The sequence below is a fragment of the Psittacula echo genome (assembly GCF_963264785.1).
Source record: "Psittacula echo genome assembly, chromosome: 2".
Classification (NCBI taxonomy): Eukaryota; Metazoa; Chordata; class Aves; order Psittaciformes; family Psittacidae; genus Psittacula; species Psittacula echo.
This window is the reverse complement of record NC_137737.1, coordinates 134045263-134052726: the sequence shown is the minus strand read 5'-3', so window position 1 is coordinate 134052726 and position 7464 is coordinate 134045263. Positions and strand designations below refer to the sequence as shown.

Below are 7464 nucleotides of genomic sequence, written 5' to 3'. Positions count from 1 at the left end.
TGTTTTTTTCCAAACCAAATTTTGCTCATACAGGGTGTCAAATAATGAACCATAAACCCCAATTATAACAGCAGTATTAGCTTTGTCCCATAAAGTTTCATTTGCAAGTGAACCCAGATCTTGTTTGTGGACTGTAATCTAATGATCTATTGCAGCTGGTAGAGTAGGAAGAAAGTTCCAATTTAAATTTTGTTAAATATCATAGTAACATCTTCCTACAAAGTATCTTCCTGCCAAATGGTATAGTCATGTGTTGGTGCATTTCGTTCTGTACCATCTCTGTTGTATTCCATACTTACTTTCCAATATCAAGAACTGGTTTTTAGGAGAAAGACAGATCCCTGAGGAAAGACTGAAAAAAATAAAAAGGACTTCCAGTTTCAATCAAACTGTTTCAGTAATCTGTAATTTTGTTATAAAGAGGTAAATTCAGCCCATTGTTAAAAATAGAGCAATTGATTTACTTGTAGGGGACCCTTAAGAATCAGCTGAAATTATAATGTTATTTTCAAGTGCTACACTTTCCACAGTTTAAGAAATGGCTTTCTTTGAAACAAACTCTCCTTGCAAATCTTTCTCCTCTCAAATAAATTCTATTTCACATATAATAATTTCATGGCTGCTGTCTTGAATGTTTTCTGTCATTGCATATTTCACAGTTCTTGACTAAATTGAAAGATATTGTGCAAATTTAATTTTATATGTATAAGTATCACTACCATGTTTCAATTTAAATGGAACTGATTTGCAAGTCAAACAATAGAGCATTTCGCAGCAAATAGATAAGACTGCTGTATGCAAGTATGTTTGCAAATGTGTCTCATAATCTTGGATTCAAGTTTTAGAAACCTGCAGTCAAACCTCCTACCTACATCTGTGAACAAACACATAAGCAACTGGGGGTCTGTTTAAACCTAGCAGATGGACTGTCCTTGCATGAACAGATTGCAGGAGAGGCAGTGTGGGATGCAGCGCCACCCCTTTTGAACTGCAAACTCGAGCAGTCTGAGAAAAAGAAGTACACAATTACGGCTCCACATCTCAGTTTTTTTCTAGATGGAGGCAAATTCTCTCCCATCCCACCTCCACAAAGTCCTTTTACTCAAGTGGTTTGATTTGTATTCACTTCCATTATGAGCAAATTGCTTCCTAATATTTCCTGATCAGCAGGACATGCTGAAATGCTCACACTTTGTGAAAGATAAAAATATGCTTAGGGCTTGTATCTGTGGAGGAGAGAGGTAGTTCTTGGATTTGATTTCTTTACAGCTGATCATTTTCTTTGGCTTGGTTATGTAAAGACAATATTACGTTTGAGTCTGATTTGACTGTACTTCTCACTTTCTGCAAAGGGTGCTGTAAACTCAGGATAGAGACTTTCATGAGCAAACTGCAGCACTGTCTGAACTAATTTCACTAATGAAAGCAGGAAGGCAGGTAATAATGACATGTTCTTCCTTGCTTATGTTTGTGGGTCCTTCTAGTGCTTTCTTGGCTCCCTTCACAGCTGCTCGTGTACCTTCATATAAAGTTTCTTTTTCTTTTTTACTAAAAATCTCTCTATGATGTATTTTTGGGTCTTGCATCATTCAAATTCATACTGCCTGTCTCCTGCCAGTGGGTGCTACACTTGGTTTCTCAGCTCCTCACAAAATCAACACAAAACCTCTTTACATGACAGCATAATTCCCTGTGTGATCTCCCTGAATTTAACTTCAAAGACCTTGATAAATTCATACGATAGGGACAATCATATCAAACAGGGCCACTAGGAATGCATTCTTCCTCTATAAAAGTAAATATATTATCCTTGATACATTACAAAAAATACAGCCTTGATTCTAAGGTATAATTATGTTATAATGGGTCTTTAGGAAGCCCAATTTCATTCCATAAATTTAATCTAAGGCAAAAAAATACTTGTTTAAAGATTGTTTAATTCTTAATAGTGAATAGATGAGTAATTGAGCTAGCAAAAGCTGCTCAGTTTTTAATTCTTACCCTGCTTTTTGAATATTGAAAGCTTGTTGACTTATTCTGGCAGTGGTATCAAAAACAAAGAAGGAAAAATGTGTTCTTATAATCCATTAATTTCCTCAGCACCACTATAATACCTCTGTTTAAGTTATTTGGGTATCTATAATGAAAACAAAGACCACATATTTTTTGTCTCACACTGGTAAGAGACGGATATAAAATTCTGTTGCATGAAACCAACAGCATTTTTATGCATTTGTTGTACAATGGAATTGTATAATTGTGCTTGATAATAGGTAAAAGCAAAAGCAGAACAATTCTTATAATGTATGTTCCTTTGTTAGAAAAAAGTATTAGGATATATTATAATTGGAGATTTTTCCCTGACTTCTTCATTACTATGAAGAAAAAGCATCAAAATTTCTCTGTGACTGGCAAGCACTTGTTGAGTAAGAGCGAATAATCTATGAGTCATATAAAATCATGCATTTTTAATATGTAAATGTGCACACTTGTAGAGTCCTCACTGACCTATAGCAATTGCTATCCACCTTTTTTTTTTTTTTTTTCCTTCTAGCAGAAGTTTAGTAAAAGTGGAACTGGAAAGACAAATGAGATAGAACAAAATTCCCCAAATGAGCTTCACAAAAAATTCACATTAAAGCTGAATGAAAAAATACGCAGAAGGACAAAGAGCAGGCCAAAACAGTAAAATCTCAAACGAATATCTTGCATTATTTAATAGTGTAGCATGCAAAGACCAAAGCAGAAATTGAACACTTAGAATATTACTATTTCTGTGTTCCTGACACAAGATAACACTCCCAACAGTAGTCTTCATATTCCTCACTTTTTCCATTACTCCAGAACAACATTTTAGAAAAGACCAGTACCAAAAATTTTTTAAAGCAAGTCAGTCTCCTGCTTTCTAAATATTTGCAATATCCACGTGTGATTTTAATGCCCACGAACTGTGCCGGACCTTCAGTCTGGCAGAGTGAAGTTTCTTTACTATCCATTGATACAGTTTAGAGGTAGCAAAAAATAGTTCAGTGCTACCACCTATCAGTGCTCTCACCTGGCAGAAACATTTCACTGAGTGGGCTATTTCTGGATTGTTAACTCCCAAGGGCAAGGACTATGTCTATATTTGTTTTTCTGTCTAACACAGTGTGAAGTTCATTACAGAGAATCATAGGATCATAGAATAGTTAAGGTTGGAAAGGACCTTAAGATCATCTAGTTCCAACCCCCCTGCCATGGACAGGGACACCTCACACTAAACCATGCCACCCAAGGCCTCATCCAACCTGGCCTTGAACACCGCCAAGGATGGAGCATTCACAACTTCCCTGGGCAACCCATTCCAGTGCCTCACCACCCTCTCAGGAAAGAATTTCTTCCTTATATCCAATCTAAACTTCCCCTGTTTGAGTTTTAACCCATTGCCACTTGTCCTGTCACTACAGTCCCTGATGAATAGTCCATCCCCAGCATCCTTGTAGGCCCCCTTCAGATACTGGAAGGCTGCTATGAGGTCTCCACGCAGCCTTCTCTTTTCCAGGCAGAACAGCCCCAACTTTCTCAGCCTGTCTTCATACGGGAGGAATCAAACTATATGTAGCAGTAACAATAGAAACAATAATTAATGATATGGTAGAGAGATGTTTATCCTTCCCACTGTCCTTGTTTAGATTGCCGAAAAGTTGGTAGTTATTTACAGCTGTTCACCTCTAGCTATCTGTGACGTTTTATTCAGAAGGGAGGGGTTTGCTTTGTCTCCTTAAGGCGATGTCGTGGTCTAATTCCAGCCAGTAACTCAGAACCATGCAGCCACACTCTCACTCCCTCCCCTTTCTCCCCCCCACTCCAGAAGGCCTGGGAAGGAGAATTGAAAGAATTTAACTCCCACGGGCTGAGATAAGAACAGTCCAGTAACTAAGGTATAACACAAACCACTACTGCTGCCACCAATAATAATAATGATAAGGGAAATAACAAAAGAAGAGAATACAACCGCTCACCACCCGCCGACCAATACCCAGCCCAACCGAGCAGTGACCTAACCCTTGCGGGTAACTGCCCTTAGTTTATATACTGGGCATGACGTGCTGTGCTATGGAATACGTCTTTGGTTAATTTGGGTCAGGTGTCCTGCCTCTGCTTCCTCCCCGCTTCCCCTCCTCCTTGGCAGAGCATGAGACTCAGAAAGTCCTTGATCAGAGTAAACATTACTGGGCAGCAACTAAAAACATCGCTGTTATCAGCACTGTTCCCAGGCCGAAAGTCAAAAAACACAGCACTGCACCAGCTACTAGGAAGGAGAAAAATGACTGCTGCTGCTGAACCCAGGACAGGCGGTTAGTAAACATTTTCACCTAGTAATTTCTGAGGTGAAGACAACTGTTCTTTCCTTGTTTGTAAATGAACATTATCAAAGCAACTAACATATGGCTGAGCTTTAAACTAGTTGTTGAAAGAAATCCATTCTTAAACCAAGAACTCTTAGTTTTGCAGGATGCATTGCATGCTTTAGCATACTGTTCTAAGGGTTAGTTTTCCTCAACGTTAGAAAATTACATCTAATTTCCAATTTCATTTTTCCTGCTCTCAGCACATTTGTTTCCACAGAATTTGAATAAAACAACCCCCAAATTACTCTGCATATGCAGGTTTCATATTAATAGTACTATAAGCATCTTGGTTGTCAATGTTGCGAAGTGGAATGATGTGGGGGAAAAAGACAACCTCACAGCTGAAATGTTGCATCTTTGCCAGTTTTAGAAGATAAGTTTTTTCTTGTGGTTTTGAAATAGCTCAATCTCAGTAAAACAGCTCAGAATTATCTTTTTGGTCACTGTAAGAATATGTTTTTTTAAGAAGTAGTTTATTCATATGTTTGGGATTTGGAGGGCTTCCTTGCTGTGTTATTAGATTCAGTAAAAGCATTGTTTATATATTTCCATGGTAGTATGAAGTTTCTGTCCTGGGTTCAGCAGCAGCAGTCATTTTTCTCCTTCTTAGTAACCAGTGCAGCGCTGTGGTTTTGACTTGCGGCCTGGGAGCAGTGCTGTGAGTGGGGCGGTGATGCACGGCACGATCACGCGCTGGGAGCCCCATGAGTCATGCGCCAAGGCCAGGGTGTGAGTGGGGCGGTGCGCTGCGGTGGCGGCCCCAGCGCAGAGCTGCGGTGTGACCCAGCCCTGGTACCCTGAGTAGAGTAGAGCCCAGCCCAGCGCCGTGTCCGCCCGTCCCGCGCAGCCGCTTCGCTCTGTCCCGCTCTCTTCCGCCGCTGGGGATGCGCCCGGCCTCCCAGGGCAGCGCCACTGCCCAGCGTTGGGCTCTCTGAGCAGCCTTCCTCGCACCTCCCAGCCTCACCCTGCTGCTCCCCTCTGAGGCTCGGGCGGAGGCGGGGAGCGGGTGAAAGCCCCGCCCAGCACTCTCCCCCATGGTGGGCTTCAGGGCGAACCGGAGGGGCGGCCGGCTGGCCTCGCTCGTGTTCGTGGTGCTGATGGTGGTGATCGCCATCCTCGCCTTCAACTGCTGGAACGCTTCGTCCCACCAGGCGCTGCTGCAGAAGGAGCTGGCCGAGCTGCAGAGCCAGGCCAAGCGCACCGAGGTGGCCCGAGGCTGCCTGGAGAAGAGGAACTCGGACCTCATGGGGAAGGTGGATTCCCACAAGAAGCAACTGGAGCAGAAGGAGGCCAACTACAGCCACCTGAGCAGCCAGCTGCAGGCCAGGGATGGCCAGGTGAAGAAGTGCCAGGACAGCAAGATTAAGCTGCAGAACAACATATCCTATCAAATGGCAGACATACATCATTTGAAGGAACAACTGGCAGAGCTGCATCAGGAATTCATTTGCCAGGAGGATCAGCTGCACGAGTACAAGAAGAACAACACTTACCTTGCAAAGACGCAGGAGTATGAGAGTCTGCAGTGTGGGCAGCAGATCAAGGAAGTGAGACTGCAGCATGAAGAAAACATCAAGAAATTAATGGACCAAGTTGTGCAGGAACAGAAGGACACACAAAAAATTCAGTCCAGTAAAGACACTGAAGTAAGTCCCAATAATGATGACCAGCCGATACGTAAGACTGTTCCAGAGACAGAGGATAAAAACACAGTAAAGAATGAGCAGCCTTCAGATCACGTTGCAAATGGCAAAGAGAAAATCAAACCAGGAGGAGATGCAGGAATGCCTGAAATAGAGGATAATGACCCTGCTAAAGCTGAAGACACTCCCACTGCTTTAAAGAAGCCATTTATTTCAACTCCTAAAAGTGAAGCTCATCAACCTGTGTTAAATCTTCCAGCCGAACAGCCCCATGCTCCAAATCTGGCACCAGGGGTGCGCAGTGATGCTGATGGAAACGCAGACATTGTGAAGCAGATCCCTCCCAGTTCTCTCCAGCACTTGAATTTTGAAGAAAACATGGAAGGCCAGAAGGAACACAAAATTGAGACAGACCGTATCAAAATCCCAAAGAGCAGAGTTAGTGACTCGCAGAAGATGAAGCAAAATGATGAAGAATGGGACCTACAGCATGACCTCGACTATGGCAAACCCCGCTTCAGTGACTGTGTCCTGTGAGCTGTGAACAGGGACAGGACGAGGCTGCACCGGAGGGACCTGATGTGCTGCAGAACTGAACCATTCCTGCTTCGGGTTCCTTGCCTTAAAGGGAGCTGGTAACAAAAAATGTCACATACTCAAAGTCAGAGAGTACCAGGAAGCCGTTGTGTACATGTGTGCATAGTTGTACTATTGCAGATTATATTAAAACTACATTTTTGTTGTTACATCGAGCCAATTACTTAGACTGTTCCTCCTCTGTAATAATCTTTACACTTCAAACCAGTGTTATAAATATGGGCTGACTTGTTTCTGCCATTTAGATGACTTTGTAAACTGGAGAACTTGTACAGTTTGTATCTCATGTAACAAATCCACTGTGGAAACACTGTACAGCCAAAGGCCTCCTTTTCTACAGTACCTGTCTGAGGGCCAGCACTCCCACCTTCCTCATGCGTGCCATGTTGTGTTCCGCAGGTGAGCTGTCAGTTGGGAATAAGAACAGGATGTTTAAAGAACTTTGAAGAGAGAGTTCAAGCCTTGTGATCGAGGCCGCAGCCCACGGACTGTGTGAGACTTGTAGCAGCCCCCCAGCACACCAGGCCTGGGGCTTCTCGGAGTCGGGTTGCTTGGGAATGCAGCCCAAAGCGGGTGGTAAAGTCCATCTAAGGCTAAATACCGGCACAAGACCGATAGCCAACAAGTACTGTAAGGGAAAATTGAAAAGAACTGTCAAGCATTGGGATACACACTTACCAAAGGCCACCTGGTTGGCCAACACCAGAGGATCTGCCAACAGGGCTGGCCCAGCACAGTCAGAACTTTTACATACTGTAGAGGGGGACAAAGTTCCTGTGGTATACACAAAGAATTTTCTGGGGAAGACAGTCTGGATTATTCCTCCTTCAGGT

General features: G+C 42.8%; 1 pseudogene across 1 annotated transcript; it reads left to right on the top strand.

Annotated features, from left to right (window-relative positions):
* Positions 1 to 5425: 5425 nt before the first annotated feature.
* LOC308233064 (protein GOLM2 pseudogene) lies at positions 5426 to 6571 on the top strand (annotated as a pseudogene). Its single transcript has one exon. The product of its transcript is annotated as a protein GOLM2 pseudogene (transcript).
* Positions 6572 to 7464: the final 893 nt, after the last annotated feature.